Genomic DNA, 23,371 nt, shown 5'->3' on the forward strand with positions numbered 1-23,371 from the left:
TGAAGTGAAGAGGTAAGTAGCAAGTTTACTAGTTTACTTGGAATAGGAGGGAGCCCACTTTTAAACTGCGAGGGAGGAGACAAGCTAGTTTTTAAAAAAAATGAACATCTACAAAGAGCTTTGAGTCGGGACAGGTTTTGACAACAAGCTTTAGAAAGGAGGTGAAAACACAGCTGGTGTGTGGATATTGATTTCATTATGTCTGAAGGAAATCTCCACATAGCACACGTTAGTTTCACGATTGTTTAGCCTATAGGGTCTGAAGTCGCTTAATGCGGGTTTAATTTTTACCTTAAGTTTTTCTTATTCAATCATGGCCAAAGCCTTTTCCTATAACCTTAACCAAAGTTGTTTTAGTTGCCTTAACCATAGTTGTTTTGCTTGTCTAAACTTAACCATTAGTGGTGAAAATAGCATGTCCAATTTGTCCTATTGTCATAATCCAATTCCTGATACTGTCATATAATCCAATTCATTGTGTAGGAACGTAACTTTGACACCTCCACAACATGTAGTTCGCATTTCAGACTTAGTGCTCATTTCATGAAATTTTATGAGATCACATTTACTTCATCACCCAGCGCATTGGCATTTTCACCTGCGAATAGCTAACTCAACCAGAACTACAATGGTGTTAGCTAAGCAGTCTGTTAGCTACCACCTAGCTAGCTAACTACTTTTCTTTTAATTCCTAGATTAGCTAACACAAGCTACCTAGCTAACTTTTAGCTAACTGCATACATAGCAAAACTGGCCTACCCTTTGCTGTCTTGGTACTGTCTTTCCTGCTACTTTAAGCCTGTTCCTTGTTCCTTTTGTAGCAATTACAGAAACGCTCTGATTGGCTGCAGGAGTTGTTGGCTCCAGCATGTCAAAAAGTGTTGATTTGAAGCGACAGGCAGGTAAAATAAGGATGTGCCTTTATATTAGGCTACTTACAGCAAAGTGGAATTCTGCTGGGAGCATCAGCGTCAGGTGTCTGCTCAGAAATTGATAGAAATTGTATGTCTTGAAGAAGAAAAACAAATAATGCAGCAAAAACAAATTAATGTGCCTATGAATAGCCTAGGAGTAACCTCCTTATTGCGCCAAGAGTTTCAGTTTTCAGTTTCCTGAGTGAAGCCATGCACTGACTGAAAAGACAAAATGTGAGGTGGGAAACCAATTAATATATTTACAATAAACATACATACCAGTTGATGCATGGCTCATCCATAACTTAAGTAAATAACAAAAAACACTGGCTGTTGCTGCTCTGCTGCATCCATGCTGCTGGTGGACATTACATCCGCAACTTGTGACTGCCAGGGAGCCGTAATACACACACACTGGAGGCAGTTGACATTGGGCTTTAGTCCCATGCAAACAGCACTTTAACTTGGTTTCGTGTAAAACCAAAAGTGAAAAGAGTAAAGAATTTTCCATGCCACAGTAACCTAAATGGGAGTAAACCAGAAATCGTAACCATTTTTCTCATAATCGAAGTATGAGCTTAGTTGGGTTATTCTAACCCAGTTATTACACACATCGACCCAAAACCAGTCCAGTTAAGAACAGAATTCTGTGTGCGTGTAAAGCCAGCCACTGATACAATGACAGATGGCTATCCTAGAGTCTATGAGTCTGGGAGAAAATGCAACCTCACCAGGCTTAGAATAGCCACTGGTGGCACTAAGTTAGGGCCTCCTTTCCCCACCTTACCATCCACACACCACATGTGTCAATCTCCTCACCCTCAGGCATCTCCTGCCCTCTGGTGACCTCACCCCAAGCATAAACCACCAGGCCCTATGGTGAAATATCAGGTTACACTTCCCGCTCCAACAGGACGAATATGAAAACTGGAGATGTATTTGCCTCACCAGAACACTAATCAATCAGAAACTGAAGCTCGTGGAGGAGAGGAGGGGGTTGAAAAGGGACCAATAGCAGGTTGAGGTTGAGAAATGGTGAAAGGAATAATGTGTGCAGCCGGCAGAGAAGCGTGATCAATACAGTTGGACCAGAGCCTAAATTAGAATTATGTGTCTGGGTCTGAGACAACAAGAAAGAGCAAGGGGTGAAAGTGATGTGTGGACATGTGGGGAGGTGGTTGGAGGATATTTATCAATTTTCAGATACAAAACAGTTTAAGTGACCAGTGCTAGGCTTGTTACTCCAAAAATGTAATATATTGCTTATTACACATTATCTGTTTCTAAATATTATTACTTATTACTCCCTGGAAGCAGTAATTTGTTGCACTACTCATTATATTAATGAATAGGATCTGTTAGTTTCCTCTTCTGTGAATGATCAGGAAACCAAACAGCATTGATATCTGATGTTCTAGTCGTCCTTTAACTGGATAAAATCAAAGTAGTGGCACTTCCATCCAGAGAAAGTCAACTTTTCTGCCATTTCTCATCTAAACTAGATCAGTACAAGCAGACCTTGTATTGCGGAAAACGAATTGGAGTATGGGGATATTCATATTCTTTGCATAATTCAATTTTAACAGTAATAATATTGTAAACCCAACTCAGTTTACCCGCCTTTTTAGATGCAGGAACAGAGACCTTTTTAGTCTGACATAAATCGTTATGAGGTAGATTCATACTATACATCATAGTAAGTAGTATCAAACTGATGGTATGAGGATAGAGTATTTTAAGGAAAAAAACATAAATTAATGCTTTTCTGAAAGTGATTTTGTACATATCGGTGGTTGTTTTTGGTGGCCTTATGATGATCAAGGGCTGGAGGTCATAGTTTCCCTTACAAAAAATCCATGTGGAAAAATTTCTGTTTCACATGTGAATAACAATGTGTCCAAAAAGTACATGTGAAAGCCAACATAAGCCCAAAAACAGCATGTGAAAACCAACATGAGTCCAAAAGTGCATGTGAAAACTAACATGAGTAAACCAACATGAGTCAAAAAAGTCCATGTGAAAACTAGTAAGTCCAAAAAGTCCATATGAAAACTAGTAAGTCCAAAAAGTCCATGTGAAAACTAGTAAGTCCAAAAAGTACATGTGACAACCAACATGAGTCCAAAAAATACATGTCAAAACCAACATGACTCCAAAAAGTACATGTGAAAAGTAGTAAGTCCAAAAAGTACATGTGAAAACCAACACAAGTAAACCAACATGAGTCCAAAAAGTACATGTGAAAACCATTATGACTCCAAGGAGCACATGTACTTTGAAGTCACGTGTATTTTCACACGTGGGTTTTTCACATGGCTTTTCACAAGTGATTTTTTTAAAAAGGGGTTACCCCCTTTATATATTAACACTACATCACTGACTGTAACACTCACTAAGTAAGACATTACCACCCAAGTCTGTGAGTGACAACTAGACGAGAGAAGTCAATGACAGTAACAGTGACAGTGGCAATGTCAGGGAATTGAGGAGCGGCGGTCATGAGTGTGTAAGAGGAGTTGCTGTTGATTGTTGAAGGGCAGACGGTGGCCCGTTTGGACATTTTCTGCGTGGCAGATAAGTGGGGTGTCAATGACAGAGTGATGTCTCTATCCGCGGCCAAGAATCTGTCAAGTTCGTCACCCAAAAAAGAACACGGAGTAGCGAGCGAGACCTGCCATTTCAATGTCAATCTGCTGGAGAGCGATTCATGACCACAGGCCTCACCCAACACACACACACACACACACACAGCTGTCCAGTCATTTATGCCAGACTAGCGTTGGGGGCAAAGGCTACTGGAGTGTCTGAATCAGATTTTCTTCCATCGCCTTGTTTACTGTGAACAGTGCAACTCACACACATATTTCTCTCACACACCAACCACATGCTCGCCATGCCGGTCCCATGTTACAGCATATATTTATGTGTGCTTATGCGGATATGTTTGTTATTTTAAAGTGGAACAGGTGTATAAGTGCACGCTGGGATATGTGTGTGTGTGTGTGTGTGTGTGCGTGCGTTTGTGGGTCAATCCGAATGACTCCTGGCTCCTAACCCCTCCACCCTCCCAGTAATGCAGACAGGCAGTCTAAAGGCGGCCCTGTGTCCTGTACCAGGGGTCAGCTTCTCCCCCGCAACCTTTTTAACACCTCCCGGACCCCTGCAAGCATCTGGCCAAAAGTCACTTTTTACAGCGTCCAGGAGCGTGATCTTATACCAGGCAAGCAACGGAAGTAATCTGAGGCAGCTGAAGCATCTAATTTCTGTAACAATCACTCCCGTTCCCTTCCATTCTCCAACGATGCTGTAACCACCGCTGTAGCCAATCAGCTGGTGTGATATAGCCTACTGTAGATATGTTGACATCAGTAACACAAATTGAGAGGGATAGTTTTCATGCTAGGGTTCGACCAATATGGGGTTTTCGAGGCTGATACCAATACCGATATCTTTGGATTGAAGCTGCCAACAGCTGATATTCAATAGCATTTAAATTTGACCATTTTCACGTCAATGAAGTAATGAAGGATGAATCTTCAAAAAGCATCATTGAATAATTGATGACTGAATAAAACGTGCAAAGAAAATATAATTTCATATTAGGTTTTCCAGATGTTTTTTCTGTAGCTGTGGTCAAGGGTTAGAGAAATTTCCATCATATCATAGGTGGACAAAACTGACTACATATCTAAAATGAAAACAATTTCCCAAAAGACGCGCTCAACCCTCAGTTATTTATGTGGGTGCTGAATCCTCAAAAAATGTGTAACGAAATACTCCAGGACAGCACTCCAGTTAATTAATTTATGCCGGCAATACATATCTAAAATTTCATAAAAGGCCAATATCAGCCTGATTTATCAGTCTCATCCTATTTTATGGTAAAAAGAATGAATGACTGTGTCCAAACCTGTCCTTCTGCATCCAAAATGTCAGACAGATCAAAGAGCTATCACAGCCTTGAACCTGCTGAGGGAAAGATACAACCTACCCTGCATGTGTATATATGTAATTGTAAGGTTACATTTTAATTTATCTTTTCTATTCTTGAACAGACCATGGGAAGCTATTTGCAGCAGTAATTTTCAGCCGTGTGCCATCAAGGCCCAGGAGTTTGCAGGTTTTCATTCCAACCAAACACTGCAGCAGCTGATTTCACCTATTAGCACACCTTCAGCCAAAGAGTGGACTATGAATATGTATTATAAATATTTGTATTGTGAGCAGGTTTCCGCTGCGCTCCATCTCCGCACAGAGGTGGAAAGTGACTAAGTACATTTCCTCGAATACTGTACTTAAGTACAATTTTGAGGTACTTTACTTGAGTATTACCATTTTATGCTACTTTATACTTCTACTCCACTACATTTCAGAGGGAAATATTGTACTTTTTACTCCACTACCTTTATTTGATAACTTAAGTTACTAGTTCCTTTGCAGATTCAGATTATTAATACGAAATATAATCAACTAATAAATTGTGATGTATTATTATAGATTACTGTAAGCTACCCAGCAGTATATGAAGTAGTGGAAATCAGCCCCACCTTTTCCAGCTACAACATTAAAGTGATGCTTACACATTAATGCATCAATAATTACAATTCAATAATATAATATATACTGTATTATTCTGAAATGGGCCATTCTGCATAATGAGTACTTTTACTTTTGTTGCTTTAAGTACATTTTGATGCTAATACTTTTATATTTTTACTTAAGTAACATTTTGAATGCAGCACTTTTACTTGTAACAGAGTATTTTTATACTGTGGTATTTCTACTTTTACTTAAGTAAAAGATCTGAGTACTTCTTCCACCACTGTCTCCGCATGATCCTTTATGGGTTGCGAGATTTCTATGACCCTTTGGGCTGATAAAACCCTTTCAAGAACCCATTGGTTAAACCTCAAGAATGCAAAGGTCTTCAACGTAAAAAAAAAAACCCAAAAATAAGGCAGATATTCTTAGTCTCTGAAACGCTGACAGTCTCCCAGCAGCAGCAGCAGCGATGTATGACCTGCTCCAGACATGCTCTCCTGCGATGTGTGTTTTCCGTATCTCTCAGGTCGTGGAGCGGCTCTGTCCGGGGAGCCGCTATAGAGGTCTTGTTAGCACAATAAGCAGCAGCCAGGGACAGTGTTTGTGCAGGTGGAATCCCCTGCTGTCAGAGCACACATAAATCTGCCAGGGGAAGGGAGTCCATGTGTAACCTCCACCTCGCCCAGGACAGACACAACACTGGCTACGCTTACAGGCACCGAGTAACGCGGCTATTGGTCGCACTGTGGTTAAGGTCTTACTCAGGTTAAGCTGTTTACATGAACCTTTGGTACCCTGCAACTGGATCTCCCTGTTGCCACGAATAAAGCAGTTAGCAGAATATTCCTCCTATCTTTTTGACAGAGCAATAGTAGCTTCTAATTAGAGATGTTCCGATACTATTTTTTCCTTCCCGATACCGATTCCGATACCTGAACTTGCGTATCGGCCGATACCAAGTACCGATCCAATATCAGTGCGTTAAAAAAAAATATATATATTATTATTATTTTTTAACAGCTGTATACTACTAACCCTGCGGAAGAGGATTAGGGCCACCAAAAAAAAAAAGTTGTCAGGTGAAAAAAAAAAAAAAAAAGTTTTGTCAGGTGAAAAAAAAAAAAAAAAAAAAAAAAGTCAGAATTCTGACTTTAAAGTCAGAACTCAAATACATTTTTCACATGTGGCCCTAATCCTCTTCCGTATAACCCTGTATGGATGTGATATGATTGCTATCATTGTTGTATGGCCTGGCTCAGGTTAAACCCTTTGTAAAACATGAACAAATACATACAGAGAATGAATGCCATAGAACTTTATTATCTAGTTTGACAGTCAGTCATAACTGAAAAAGAACATACATAAATAAATCTAGGAATAAATAACAATTCCTTTAAAAAACTGTTAAAGTGCAGCCACAATTTAGTAAAATAAAAGACATTTAAAATTTTAAATAGTACAGTAACAGTATAAATGTAGTACATAAGTATAGATTTCCGGGAAAACGATACTTGATCCAGCATTTTAGGCTGTATCGGAGGCATTTCCGATACTGGTATCGGTATCGGAACATCTCTACTTCTAATACAGGGGAAACAAGTGATCATCCCGACAGTAATTTAACCCTCCACCCTCAGATATTCTTACACTGTATATCATCAATCTCTGATGTCCAATGCATTCCAGGAGCTATTTTGTGATAAACTTGTAATTTACTTTTTTTGGTGTACCCACTTTTCCTCAACCTGCCTCGTCTACTTGTATTTCAGTTACTGTTTTCCTACATTTCCCACAATGCCTTTTGACATGCCCCAGAGAAAGGATGTTTAGCTAGCTAGCCCCCTACTGGAGTCATTCCTATGTTCCCAGGGTCCTATGTTCCCAAGGTCCTATGTTCCCAGGGTCCTATGTTACCAGGGTCCTATGGTCCCAGTTCCTATAGCACATAATGGGAACCTGAAAAAGATGTTCCCCAGCTCTGTATTCGCTTAATATGGTTAGTTAGGGTTTACAGTTAGGGTTAGGGTTAGGGTTAAACATAGGACCCTGGGAACATAGGACCCTTTGTCATGTTCCCATTATGTGCCATATAAATCTGGGGAACATAGGACCCTGGGAACATAGATACGCTCCCCCAACTAGTTTGTGAACAGCATTGCATTGTGGTCTATTGCGGCTACTGTCGATGGTGAAATTGGTATCCCTGCTCCATTGTAGCTGTGCTGGAAATATCTTGACATCACGTTGTCTACATTTTGGCTAATTATCGAAGAAAATTCCCGCCAAAAAACAAAGTGGACCCAGAAATGCTAGCTACATTGCTAGCTGTTTTTAGCAGCATTAAAGTCCAGTGTTGAGTTTGCGCAGATAACAAAAATGAAAAGTGAAAGGAGTTCTAGACCTGTTACAACATTTACAACACCCAATCTAGTCACATGACCACAGAGAGGAGAGGTATGCCTGGGCTTTGGTTTCCAACAGAACCGGGGGCATCGGAGGTGAAATGCTGACCGATACTGTATTTACTGCACTCTGTCTCTTTTTCCTCCTCTCTCCCAGATTCCATCTTTATAGACTTGTAAAAAGCTCCCTCTGAATGTATAAAGTCTAATCTATCTAGTTCGGTTTCCTTTGCATTTAAGAAATTAAGAGTTTAGGAGGAGCTCAGAGGAAATGCCCACAGCTATCTGTAATGGTTGACAGAATAATGTGTGAAATGTAATTACTAAGGTACATACTCAAACTGTATTTAAAACCTATTAGCACAGTTCCTGTTCGCAAAAATGGTTAACCAACCACAGAAACATCTAGTAATGATTGTGTTAAAGGCCGGGTTAAGGGAACAGGGAGAGTGGTTGTGGGCTTTGTTGGCTGGTGGAAGTTTAACATTTTACGGTCTGTGTTTCAGAGTTGTGCTGAGGAAAAAGCTTACTGAGTATTTCCATTGTTCAGCTGAGGCTGAGCCTTGGGGGAATGACTTGTGGGAATGAGCATTGTGTGTGTGTGTGTGTGTGTGTGTGTGTGTGTGTGTGTGTGTGTGTGTGTGTGTGTGTGTGCCCACGTGCGTATGTTCTTGTATTTCCATCCTTGGGAGAAGAGTTTTAGACTTTCAGAGTGAGGACATTTTTGCAAAGTGAGGACATTTTGACTGTTCCTCACATCTGCAAGGGGCCAGTTTAGGACAAGGCCTTGGGTTTAGGGTTAAAGGAATACACCAAGTTTTTGCTAAATTGTCCTGTTGGTCAACTTCCCTGTCAAGCGATGAGAACATAGACACTAAAACCATCCATGTGTCTGGTAGCTCATTGGCTCCGGTGCTCCATGCTAGGGCTGGGTGACATGATTGAAATCAATATCATGATAATCATAAGGATTTTTCTCGATATCAATATATATCACAATATGGTTCATGTATGCAAAATCACGTTAAACAATCAAATTAATGTTCATCTCATTGAACCGAATGGTAATGTTAGGTGTGATGTCAAACAAAACTTTTTTTAAGTAAAATTTGCTTTTCATCATCAATTCAGACAGCAGAAATGTGTGTCACGATATCAAAATATCTTCATATCATCACCATATGATTCCACTGAAAGACGATAAACGATAATATTGAATTATCGCCCAGCCCTACTCCATACTAACACTTTAACATACACTGTTGAGTGAAAGTAGGCTCCATGCTAACACATTAGCATATACCATGTTGAGTGATAGTAGGCTACTAGCATTATCTGAAAAGTGAGATGAGAACTTGCAGCAACTCTAAAGCTAAATGGTAAAGTGATTTTAAATACATCGGCAAGCTGTCAGTTTTGTGGAGGAGTTTGGTCAAATTTACCAGAAAATCGTTACTGTTTTGAACTAGCAGGGACTACTTTTCCTGTTTCCATAGGATGTGAGTCTCCATAGGACAGTGATTCTCAACCTTTTCCATATCAGGGACCCCTAATTTAGTCCACATTAGGGCTACGGACCCCCATTTGATTTGATTTTGTCTCTCCGAACCAAATCTGACAATATTTTTATTGCTAGATATGATTTTGTCCAGAATCCCATGACTATCTGTACTGTAGGTAGAGTAATAAGTGAAACTATGATCAAAACAGTCATTCTTCTACATTCTCTAATTGTGTTAACTTCTTGGAAATTAAATAATGGTGAAGTTTAACAATTCATCAATTTGCTGGGGACCCCCTGGAACCCCCTCAAGGACCCCTGGTGATCCCCGGACCCCACGTTGAGAACCACTGCCATAGGAGACTACAGCAGGTTGCTCACCTGAATATTTTTTTTCATTACTCCAAGGTCTGTCCTTTTACTTTAGATAATGCTAATCTCCCTACTATAACTGAACACAGTGTATGTTATATGATGTACTGGGGACCCATGGGTGATACTGGAGTCTGTGTTCTCATTACTTAACGGCAAAGTGGACCAACGGGACAATCTACCAAAAGCTCACTGGATTCTTTTAAGGTTGGAATCTGTATTCTTAGGTTAGGCTGAGAGTGAAGATTACAGTCAAGGTTAGTTTAGGGGTAAAGGTTACGGTTAGGGAATGAATGGAAGTAGTCCATGGACCTCACAAGTACAGTAAAATGTATGTGTGTGTGTGTGTGTGTGTGTCATCCTCCCAGCCATGTACACACAGCTGGTTACAAGGTGCAGGACTGCAGCCTTGCGCTCGGTAAACACGGCTCTGCTCAGAGCTTCACCTCCGCCTCTCCTCCATTACTCCATCCTCTACTCTCTTTCTCTCGCCTCCCACCTCCCCCCCCCCCCTCTTTCTTTCTTTATACCTTGTATGTACCAACGCGGGATAAACAGATGGCCTCACATCTGGAAAGGCTCTGCTAAGGACCTTAATTGACTTGCAAGCAAGCTATTTGCCTTTCTAAAGACACACACCTTCCCACATTCCAGCCACTGATAATACATCAGGCCAAGAAGCAGAAGGGCCATTCATAACAAGATGCTGATATATGAATATCATTTGAATGATTCAAAATACTATAAACAGACATTGTGTGTTGACTGGATTGTAAGGCAGCATAGGGCTAAAGTGGAGGAGAGAAAACAAGTATAAAATAGAATATTTACCATAAAAGCAATTAAAATAGTTTGACAATTACAACACATGTTAAGTAGATTGTATGAGTAAATATGGATTACTGACATCTATGGATTACTTGCAGTTGCTACTTACAGATGCTACTAGTAAGTATCTATTCCGGTGAGAGGTGTTTGTGTGTCTGATTGTGTGCCGCTAATGGAGGGAGGGAGAGAAAGCGAAAAAAAAAAAAAAAAAAGAGTGGCTGCTTTGCCTCTCCTCATGAGAACCACCTGCTTCAGAGGATGTTAAAGTGTAATCCAGCCCGCCTCTCCGCGGCCTCACAAAGAAGCCAGTGTAGAGTAATCTCCCCCCCCCCCACCGCCTAATCTCTAACCTTAATCACTGAGACACAGAGAGAGGGTGACAAAAAAAAAAAAAAAAAAAAAAAAAAGGGCCATGATCTTTTTGAACGAGCACCGCCAAATGGTGTGCGCAATTAATCTCCAATTCAGCCGCACAAAACAGGCAATTTGTATGTTAAAGAAGGACGCTGAAGGGTGTGTGTGTGTGTGTGTGTGTGTGGGTGGGTGTGGGGGGGGAGAGAAAGTGGAGTTGTGGTTGGACATTAAGGTCCGGACCTACGTGGCCTCTCACAGTAGCAATCTGCCGCCTGGTGAATGGTGCCATTTTTTTTTTGATGGTGTGCCATGTGCTGAGACATGGCTGCAGACTGAATGTGTGTGTGTGTGTGTGTGGGGGGGGAGTGTGGGATGGGTACATGGGCAGGTCAGAGGTCAGCGGGAGGCATGAGGCACGATGGCTCCTCCTTTGTCCCACCATTGTCTCCTTAAACACACAACTTGTCGCGGCACACACACACACACACACACACCCCCCCCCCCCCGCTGTTAACGCACTCCGCCATGGTGGTCCCAACACCGGACAGATGGCTTAGAGCCCCTTCACTGTGGCTCCCGATCCCATACACACTATACACACTCATTCACACTCACAATCGTACGGGCCGGTTTCTTTCACGAGCGCTCAGAGGCAGGCGGCCCGATGTGCAAACACATGAAGTTAAAAACGCAATAAAGCAGGTAATATCGCAGGAAATATCGCACAAATAAAACGATAACGCAGTCTCTACCAAATATCACAAGAGCTAAAAACCATCTACCAATTCAACGCCAGATGGATAATCTATCTAACCGCGGATCATGGCTGAGTTTGATAGCGGTCGATGTTCGGAAAGACGAGAACGCTCGCAGGTTTCGGAAGGAAAAGCTTCTGTTTTTTGGCGGGGGGGGGGGGGGGGGGGGACACACAGACAGCGCCATTACCTTGGCATCGGCATTCATGAACACCGGTCAGCGAGCCACTTTAAGACAGAAAACAATCATGCCAACGATCTCCCGAGAAGATGAGTTTTTGAAAAACGTATTTTCCCAGTAATTTGCTCGGTAATTGTTGAACGGTGCGAGTGTGATTTGCCACCGCCTCAGTCAAACGGAAAGAAAGAAAGACAGCGGTAGAAGGATGGGCACACACACACACGTGCAACACACAAACACACACACACACTGTGGCTTTGCTCATTCCAATTAGCGTTGGAAATGTTTTATTACTTTTTACGAATTTTGATTGCAAATGTTAAATTAAGTTCAAACGCGCCCTCGCAGCCAGAGTTGCGATAGTGTGCATGTGTAGATCTAGTCTACAATGAGAGAATAGAGAATAATAACCACATGTATAACTGCACTGCTGTCAAACCATACACTCCATGTTCTTACATAGGTTAGACTGATATACTAGGCAGACTTTTATTAGGAATCGGTTATCAGCTAGTCAGAATGGTCCACATCTGATATGATGGAGGTTCCTCTATGACCAAAGCTAGTCAATATTTTTGGTAACACTTTACAATAAGGGTCACTAAGTTAAGGGTTAGTTAATGCTTAATAAGCATTAACTAACCCTTAATTAACAGTTAACTAATGTGGAATTTACTAATGGTGTTCATAGATTGTTCTTCACAGAGACAAATATCAGAATATGTGAGATGATTGGCAGGGTTCCTACACGGTGTCCATTTTAAAATTCCATATTTTTCCCAGACCCTATGTTCTTGACTGGATTTGATGTTGGTGGGTATTTGATATAATGCATGCTGACAGCGGCTGGGTAATAAGAGCGTCCCTCTATCTGAACATTATTCTTCACATCAACACAAACTGTGGACTCAAAGTGGCTCTACAACAACATAAAAGCTAGAATTATGTGTGTATCGGACCTGAACCACAACATTTTCTAATTTCCAATGCTACATTTTATTCTGCTGTAGTAATCACCAGTGGTGGAAAGTAACTAAGTACATTTACTCAAGTACTGTACTTGTACTTTACTTGAGTATTTCCATTTGATGCTACTTTATACTTCCACTCCACTACATTTCAGAGGGAAATATTATACTTTCTACTCCACTATATTTATTTGACAGCTTTAGTTACTTTTCAGGTGGAGATTTGACACAATGGATAATATAACAAGCTTTTAAAATACAACACATTGTTAAAGATGAAACCAGTGGTTTCCAACCTTTTTGGCTTTTGACGTCTTACAAAAAGCAGTGTGTAGTCGGGGTCACATTTCAGATGTCTATGAGTTGTTAACAGCTCCACCAAATAGTGATTTTTCCCTCTAAACCTCACATGGTTTCATTTCAATAAATGTTCAAATGATCCAATATTTCAGCAAAAATCAAAGATTAGAGAAAAAGTCAGAAAACTGAAAACAGATTTGTGTATCAGAACTTTGTTTTTTCTTCTTTCCTCTCCCATTAATCATCTCACGACCCCTCAGATTTATCTGGTGACCCTTTGGAGGGGCCCGACCCTAGGTTGGGAACCACTGGACTAAACTAGCTAACTGTATATAAGTAGTTCAAACTAGCTCCACCTCCAGCAGCTACAACAGTAACATGCTGCTTACACACTGATGCTTCAGTATTAATAATCTAATGATGTCATATATAATAAAATATCAGTCAGAGGGACCAAACCACTACTTTTACTTTAATACTTTAACTACATTTTGCTGCTAATACTTATGTACTTTTACTTAAGTAGGATTTTTCATGCAGGACTTTTACTTGTAATGGAGCATTTTTACATTGCTGTATTGGTACTTTTACTTAAGTAAAGGATCAGAGTACTTCTTCCACCACTGGTAATCACAAATGAGACTGCTTGACCATCACGGTTTCACAAGCTCTCCAATGAAATTATATTATTTGCTATTTGTAATGACATTTTTAAATCGTCGTTTACATTCCAGCGAGCCGATGCCACCGCTGGAAAGATTTGTGTCTCGGAAATAAACAGAATTCCGCACAGTCAGACTTTGTTGCCCTTGAACTTTTATTTATTACATCGTATCGTGGCTGTATTGAACTGTGAACCCCCCCGTATCGCGTGTTGAATCGCATCGTGAGATAAAACACATCATCCCGTCCCTAACTGAAAGGTGATTGATGCCTGGGATCACGGCTGAGACATTTTTTCCAAAGCGATATCACCCGACCGTTCGCGTGTTAGCGACTGCTGCCATGCCAGTGTGCGTGCTCCCGATGGCGGGCCCCCGATGGCGGGCCCCCGGGGGCATCCAGACAGGGAGAGCGAGAGGAGGGCATCTGAGGGCGAGATCGCAAAAGTGTCAGCGCGTGTTTGATGGCCGGCGGCGTGCCCCGGGGGGGGCCGAAATCCACCGCCTCGTCTCCCTTCCAGTGTAAACATTCCCCAATCCTCCTCTGTGTCTGCGGTCCCCCCGTCCCCCGACCCCGCACAGCCCGGGCCCCCCTCTCTCTCTCTCTCTCTCTCTCCTCCAGGCCTCGTAAAAAAAAAAAAAAAAAAAAATTCGGGGTTTTTTCATTCGGCTCTCCCCGCCTTTTAGCCCCGACTTTGATGAGAGGAATAAGAGATAAAGCTGTCTTTGCCCCGGAGAAAACAGAAGGAGACACATGCGGCAGGAGGAGGAGGAGGAGGAGGAGGAGGAGGAGGAGGAAAGAGGAAGGTGTTCCGTTTCAGGATTCACAGGAATTAGTGGCGAAAGGTTGTGAAAATAACACCGAGGCCCAGGCTGTGCGTGAAATCGCGAACAGAGGGATTAATGGGACTGTAAAAAGAGCATTAGAACCCCCCCACCCCACCCACCCACCGCCCCACCCCCGACCCCCCCTTCACCGAGGTATGTGCGAGTATGAGATGAGGCAACACACTGCCACACAAGGTCTTGTAGTGTGGTTGAATGTGTGTGTGTGTGTGTAGAGGTGGAGGTGGAGGGGGGGGGTGGAGATAGTAAAGGATGGATGGACACTCTCTCCCATTCCTCTAGAACGACCTTATAAAAGTGTTCGCAATACGTAATAATCGGAGACTTTTCATATTAGTAAACGTCTGTTTTGCTAATTCTATTGCCGATGTAAACAACTATTTAAAAATGTCATTACAAAGTGCAACTAATCATTTGGGATTACTACAGCAGAATAAAATGGCGCTAATATCGCGATTCATTTTTTCCCCCCGCGATACGTATCGTCACATTTTCGTATCGCGATATATTGAATTTTCGATATATCGTCCCGTCCCTATTAGTTAGCTAGCAAATATTTTCACCTCCCATTAGCCCATACCATCTATCATAACTCACCATGGCGTTACTTACTCCAATGACTAGGTGTACGTTGTGCTTCATCCTCTAGTCAAAACAACACATCCTCAAAGTATGAACTAGAAGGTTTGTGCTATTATTGCTTGTTCATGAGTCGGATCCGGATCCGCTCCAAAATTTAATGGGTTCTTCCTTGGCCCATGCTACACCCTTCCACCAAGTTTCATGAAAATCGGGCCAGTAGTTTTTCTGTAATCCTGCTGACAGACAAACAAACAGACAAACAAACAAACAACATAACCTCCTTGGCGGAGGTAACAAGCCCAGAGAATGTAGCAAGATTGTGATCTGTGACGCTGGTTGTGCTGGTGCCAGTGTAGCAAGATAGTGATCCGTCACCCCTAGACATCATCCAGCCAGGATCAATAGCGATTAGAGCTCGGGTATTTCAAGCCCCCGGCGCTAAAGGCCTTACAGCAATGAACGCTTAGCAACAAAGACGGAGACAAAACAAAAAAAAAACAAAAAAAAAACACGAAGAAGAAGAAAAGAAGCTCAAGGATTACCACTCTAAGGAACATGTCAGACACACTGAAACAAAAGTTCCTTAAATGTAGTTTTTTGTAATTGAAACAAAGATTCAGTGTGTTATTGTTTACGTTTGGCAGTTATTTTGAATGATGTACTTTCAGGTTAGAAAGGGAACCAAAGGATAAAATGTCACCAAATCCAAAAAACATGAGGATCTCTAGGATTACTGCTTTTAAAAAGTTATTGGTAACACTTTACAATAAGGGTCACTAAGTTATGGGTTAGTTAATGCTTAATAAGCATTAACTAACCCTTAATTAACAGTTAACTAATGTGTCTGGTAATCATTTACTAATGGTGTTCATGTTAACTAAGGTATTAATTCATACATTATTTAATAGTCATCTTTATAAACTATTAAATAATGTAAAAATGAATACCTTAGTTAACATGAACACCATTAGTAAATTACACATTAGTTAACTGTTAATTAAGGGTTAGTTAGTTAGTTAGTTAGTTAGTTTGTAGCTTATTAAGCATTAACTAACACTTAACACACTTAACTTAGTGACCCTTATTGTAAAGTGTTACCGACATACTTTCAGGTTAGGAGAGCCAAAGGATAAAATGTCACCAAATCCAAAAAAGACGAGGATCTCTAGGATTATTGCTTTTAAAAAAGTTATTTATCTCATAAAGAGTTAGATAATTATATTAATGTGCTGTTTTTCTGCCAGTGGTGTGGACAGTGGAAATAAAATCTAGCCTATAGTGTAGAGCGCTGTGTTCACACCCAGCAGCCAGACACATGCACATACTGTACGTGTCCCGTATCCTCTGATGCGTTCGTGTTCGCGTCAACATTGCTGTGTTTGTGTTTTGTAACCTTTTTTCTCAGCCCGGCACATCAGGCTCCACCGCGTTGATCGCAGTGACATTTTCTGGCATTTGAGCATATGGACACAGATCTCAAATGGGACGGGGGAAATATCTAGACTCCGGATATCTGGACCGGAATCGAGATAATCCTAAAAACTAACAGCGAGGTCTGTCGTCCGCTTTTCAGGGATCAATATCACAGACGTGCTGCGTTTCCACAGCTGAGGCGCAGGTATCTGGATAGGGCAGATATTAATGCTGACGGACAGTCGACTCAAAAAAAATCTGGCATCTCAGACACATGGCCTTTCCATGCACCGTGTATTTTCAGTGTGCAAAGCTGTGCAAAATGTCCTTTTTAGTGTGTGTAGAAATCTTTATCCGCCCTTAAATCTGTGTGACGCAGTTTGTTCAATGTGTGTGGACCAAGTCGAATGTGCTCCAGTTATACTGATAGTCTTATTACACTCAAAGAACATTATTAATTTGTCCCTATCAACTCTACACATTTCATTTATAATAATCTATATAATCAAGCTATTATTATCAAACCAGTTTGATCGTAGATTTTCCACTTTTAGAAATTCCCCTATTTCTCCATTGCGATCTTTTACACTAAATACTTTTACATTGAAGTTTTAGAATTACATTTTCTGTTTATTAATGCAGGATCGTACAGTAGCTATATCTACATATCATTATATTTAGGCTGTTTTCATATTCCTCATTTTAACCGTTTTGTTTTCACAAAGTTTTATTTAGCTCTGCTTTTGGAAAAGTGCAGCGATATACAATAGGATAATAATATAATATAATAATAAAGATTAGACTGGTTCGGTTAACATAACATAAATAAACTGTATATGCCGAGTGCAGGAATGTGGGAGTTTGTGCGTGAGAGAGAGAGAGAGAGAATGTGGGAGTGTGTGTGTGTGTGTGTGTGTGTGTGTGTGTGTGTGTGTCCTACCGGAACATTCTTCGTGGGCGACAGCGGGCCGCTCACCTGTCTGGGCTCCACTACAACGAGGAGCTCAGGTTTCCACACTGGGCATGCTCCAAAGCCCGGGCCGTTAACAGCACAAGATTAGCCAATCCGCATGTGTGTTTCCTCGTCTTTCTGCAGGGGGCGACGCCACCAAAATGTTCACCTTCTGTTTGGCTATCACCTGGCACTGAGCAACTGCAGAGTCCAACCTCACTGATGTAAAAGCATCAGTGAAGATTACGTTCCCCCCCATGATACGACATTTTCCTTTGTGTTTGTTACATGAAAAAGGTGAGCTAACAGTTAGCTTTAGGCAAGTAAAAGAACTTTTGGTAAGATTAGGGTTGAGGTTTCGGTCATGGTTAAAGCAATATTCCACTTAGTTTTAACATGGAGGTTATTTGGCACTGGACCACCATGAAAACCAGAATATAAACCAAGATCTGATGCAGCTGGACGAGTTTGTAGCATTCAGGGGCCGGATTCACAAAACCCTCTTAAGAAAAAAAATCTTCTCAAGTGCCATCATTTTCTTAACTTTAGTCTTAAGAAAAAAAATAGGAAAAAATGCTATTCTCAAAAACAGTTCTTATATATTTTCTTAACTTTCTTCTTATGTTTCTTCCTAAGGAAAAACTTAGGAATAAATGGTATTCTTGAAATGAAAGTTCTCTTTTTCTTAACTTTAAGACGGCCCTTCACCTGTCTTAAAACTCCTACAGTGAAAAGGTAAGCCTCTAATATCATATATTTAAACACATTTTAGACAAGTAGGTTATAGTTCAAAGTCTTCATAGGTTCCCCTACACCTAACATTAAGATGAACATTTATTGTAAAGCTTTATTTAGTGTAGGGCCAGGTAGGCCTCTGTCTCATGTCTGTTGGAAATAAGCTGCAAATTTTACAGTTACCAACAGCAACCAATGTTTCAATCTTTGCTCTAGTTGCTCTAAATAGGTTTTTCCCCAATTGTTTTGTAGATGGAAGCACTTTGGGTTGCCTCCTAGCCTTGTCTCCTAGCCTCCTAGCCTTGTCTCCTAACCTCAATGGCAGTAAGCCTAAAGTTTATTAACCAGAATTAATTCAGGCCCTATTTTGAGAAGTTCTTAAGTAGGAAAATGAAAGAAATTCGTAAGAAATGAGACTTCTTCATTTCTTAAGATCTATCTTAAGAACACATTGGTGAATCCGGCCCCAGATTTTTACTTCCCATTCATATGAATGAGGCCATGAAAATAACCTGAAAACTTACATTTAACACGTTGGTGAACAGATTCAACAACAGATCCTGCTGCTGTGATTTTCAACTGACTGTGGGTCCAACGTTTTAGAACATAATTTCTCCAAATAGCATTTTTATTGATAGAAGAGAACACAGTGGAGGGATACCATTTAGGAGAGATAGTTTCTGTTTGGGAGACCGGATCTACTTTTATTTTTAAATACTAATTTTAGTGTAAACCAAGATTAGAAATGCAAAATGACTAGGGACCTAGGATGCTTTATTGTCTTAAAAGCGATATCTGTGGCCTCATTCAAATGAATGGGAAGTGAAAATCTGAACGCTACAAACTCGTCCAGCTGCATCTGATCTTGGTGATTAGTTTATATTCTGGTTTTCATGGCGGTCAAGTGCTGAATAACCCCCATGTTTAAACTAAGTGGAATATTGCTTTAAACAAGAAAAACTTTGTCTGAAAATGAAAACTTCCCTCCTAGTGGAAAACTACTGCCTGTTACTGGTTGTGTCTCCCCCACAAATACAGGAACACATATTTCTCTCTCACTTTTTGTGCACGTTATTGCATTTTTAAGACATCGTGCTCATTTCACGGAATATTGTGAGACCGGGCAGCTACTGCACGCTTACTGGGCAAGTTTGGTTGAATTGAAAGGAAAAGCATCTGTAAATGATTTGTCAATGCGATGTCCTGGGTGTATGTACATGAATGGAGAGCCACAGGGAAAAAGGTCGAAAAATAAATGAATGCAGACTTTAACCTCATGGAGCCCCCATTAGACATGCACTGCTACTTCTGACTGAAGAAAGCCTACAAGGAGGAGGGAGGAAAGTGTGTGTGTGTGTGTGTGTAGAAAGATTGATCTTATATCACTTTCAGGAAACGCTTTTCCAAGTTAATCCAGTTAGAACAACCAATCGTTGACACCAATCATTGCATAAATACAGATTTAAGAAGAGAACAACACGCCTTAGGCAAAAGTACTTAAGTTCTTAAGTTCACTTAAGTTCACAAGACAAGAACGATAACTCTCTCAAAACCTGATTTCCCAAACCTGTTCTAGCCTTATGCCAATGTCTGCTGTGTGAAATCAATCAGTTATTTTGTGTTGAAGCAGCTGATAGCCAATTTTTTGTGCAGATATTCAATATCTTTAACCGACTGGTTCACTGGTGAGCGAGTCCTGGAGCCGGGGTCAGAGGTGAAGGGTCAGCAAGAGAGCCAATGAGATGCTTGTTCAGAAATCTCTCATCTAAGATAAATGTGTATGAACTGTGTCAGTGATACAGTTTGCTGTTTAGTTTTATGTCTTACTTTAAGTTCTGTCTTATTGTCTTTTATTAGCCCACAGATATGTATTGATGTTCAATAAAAGATACAAACTGTTTGACCAATACAGGTTTTTGAAGGCAAATCGCCAATATTTTGTGACAATATAAAATTCTACATCTTAATATGTTACCATTTTCATGCCAAAATAAAAAAAAAAAGATCAAGTATTCAGTGTTTCACCCACATTTCTATGCTTGTCAGGGTAGAAAATCGTTTGAAACAGTATTTAGACTATCATGGGACACTAAAACTCTTCAATTAAACCCATATCCATCATATCCAGAGGTGGATAAAAGGACAATAGCGGTGAACCAATATATGGGTCTAATCTCTGAACCTTCCCATCTCGCCTTTCTGTCGATGGAAACCAGTTAGTGCTGCTTTGGCGGTTTCCCAGCAACCCGTTTCCGCCCCAACAGGGCCCAGGCTTACGTCGGCCTCCTCGACGGTGAGTGGGAAACCCGCCGGAGAAGACGGGACTACAGAAGTGCCGGAGTGAAGAATAACTAGCGGGATTAAAGGGTTTTAATACGGCGGTAATAGGCGAGGCAGAGGCCCGGGGGAGAGTCCCGCAGCGGAGGAGACTGAGGCGGCTAAAGCAAACAGTAAACATCTATCAGGCTGCAGAGAAGGCCAGGCCTCATCTCTGACCTCTCCACACCCACAAATCTCCCGGCTTAATTGGAGATTCTGCCGTATCGATTTCCATCAGGGTTCTTTATTTGCCATAACGGCCACACATAACCTGGGCAAATTTAGTGTGCTTTCTGCTAAAAAAAAAAAAAAAAAGTATAGGTCTGAAATTCATCAAACCATCAAACTGAATCACCACCAAAAAGCTGTAATGGAAAATCGTAGCAGTTTTTTTTTTTTTTTTCATCTTTGGAGGTTCTGTTGGACTTTTTCCTCATGGAAAATGTGATTTCCTAATCTAATCTAATCTAATCAAAAAGTCTGTTAAATTGTGATTATCTTTGGAGAGGTAAGGCACACTTCATGGTTGACAGTGTCACCAATGTGAGAGTGACTACTCAATACCAAGAAGTAAGGCCGCTTGATTCTGTGTTTCCTTTAAGGGGGTAAAAATATCTTTCTATTTTACTTGATTTGATTCTTTTAATGCAATGCATTTTGCTTGTTCTTTTATATGAATTTTATCTTTTTATCTGTCTTTTATCTGCCTTCTATTGATGTAAAACACTTTGAGCTGCATGTTGTGTATGAAAGGTGCTATACAAATAAAAGTTATTATTAATCATTTGTATCATACTTTGTTTCAATTATGTGAAGTATTTGTAAAGAAAACCCCAAACATCGTGAGCCATCTCTGCAAAAAGATTTTGTTTATTTTGTCTTCTTTTAGAATTTGTATCAGTCAAAATCACACTCAATATACAAGCAGTCAGACTGGATTTGATTGCAGCTATAATTCAAAATCATAAAGAAACATTTACTTAATAAATACAGTTTTTGCCCCATGTGCTTCAACGTGGTGGGAGTTGTTGTTTTTTTCTGATCGTATTTACAGTACATCATAAATAAATTTAAGAGAATGGAGCACATTTCAGGTTTTGACAAAAACTAAAAATCCAAACTTGTATAAATATAGGTTTATCTAAGGAGTAAAGAGGACATATCAAGAACAGAATCCGAGGGAAAACGTGAATCATGTCGTGCAAACATGCCCACATAACAGTAATAAACAGGTGCTGATAGAGATCCGTCATGCCAAATGCAATTAAGCTGCCTTAATTGGCATCCAACAGGTCAAATTGCATATTGTTAAATGTGTCATGATGGTGTCAGTCTTCCCGTTATCTCTCAGAAATGATTACCACAAATATGATGGAAGAAGTAAAATATTTCCCTCATCCTCTGTCATTTCCTTGGGTTACGGTTCCATTTTGTACGAGTGCCGGTAGAAAATATATCAGACCCATTTCACTGTGTGCCCAATCAAACCGGATGGACGTTTCCCTCCACCATGGATATGTACTCTCATTGCAAATGCCTTCCCAGAAATAGCAGTTAGACAGAAGCAGCAGACATCCTGTGTCGCCAATCAAAATATTTTCAGTAATCAAGTGTCTACGCTTTTCATCGCTCAATCATACTTATCACGGACCGATGAGAATCATGGACGCCTATTCTTATCTTACTTCTATTCACCGCTGTATAGTTACACCTCGACGAATGTAAGCGATCCTCATTCTCCCTCTATTTACGGCAACCTCTCCCATCTGAGACACCGGGACCGAGAGAAAAGGAACATAAACAGAATGGCTTTGCATATTAGTTCGTGTCTGTGACGTTTAAAATGACAGATGTTTACGATACTTCGTTTCAGAACCGACCTGTGCTGTAGGAAGTTTCATCCGCATCGCCGCAAAGTGCACCGACGGACCCTGACGTCTCCCCTCGCATATCGCATCCGCATGCAATAAAAAAATAGGACGAGATCCCCTCGCCGAAACTCCGCCTCCGATAGTGCAAAAGGGTACACAGCTCAGTAAAACCAAAAGTGAAGGAACACTTAGACAAGGGGGAGGGTGGTTGTAGCTGGATCAGATGCAGAGAATGCAAGCAGGGAAGGATGGAAAAGCGTAACTGCGGCCATTCGCTACCTGGACCGGAACTGGATCCATCGGTGCTGACCGAAATCTCGTCAGTTGCTTCACTGTAGAGCTACGACTTGCTTGCCTGGGTGCGGCTTTCCAATCCACTCCTAACAGGCCAATGGACTCTCCAAAAACCAACCACAAAAGCACCCAAAGCATGTCTTTCTCAACACATCGATTACTGGCTCTCCATTGAGAAATGTTGGTCAAAAGATGTAAATGAGAACTTAAGTCACACCTTTCTTGTACAGTTCTGGTGCTACCTTAGCCATAACACTTCCTTTTTTCCTCTTTGTTGGCCGGCTGTGGCTGCCTGTCTACATGCACCGCTGTGTAAAGTAGTGCAACATGTCTCATTACAGAGGTAGTGTCAATATGTTGAAAAAGACATGCTTTGGGTACTTTTTGAGTTTTGGAGAGTTCATTGGCCTCGTAGAACTGGATTAGAGAGAGACACCCAAGCAAGAAAGACTTAAGAAGCACTAAAAGCAGTTGACGAGTTGACTAACCCTAACCCTAACCCATTTTTGTCAGAATCTGCCATGGAATAAGTCAGGAAAATAGGATCCAGGTCAAAAATGGCTGGAGTTACGCTTTAAGG

The sequence above is a fragment of the Centroberyx affinis genome, unplaced genomic scaffold, assembly GCF_046629955.1.
Source record: "Centroberyx affinis isolate AG114_WGS23_722 - 3 ecotype Tasmania unplaced genomic scaffold, CSIRO-AGI_Caff_v1 ptg002631l_1, whole genome shotgun sequence".
NCBI lineage: Eukaryota > Metazoa > Chordata > Actinopteri > Beryciformes > Berycidae > Centroberyx > Centroberyx affinis.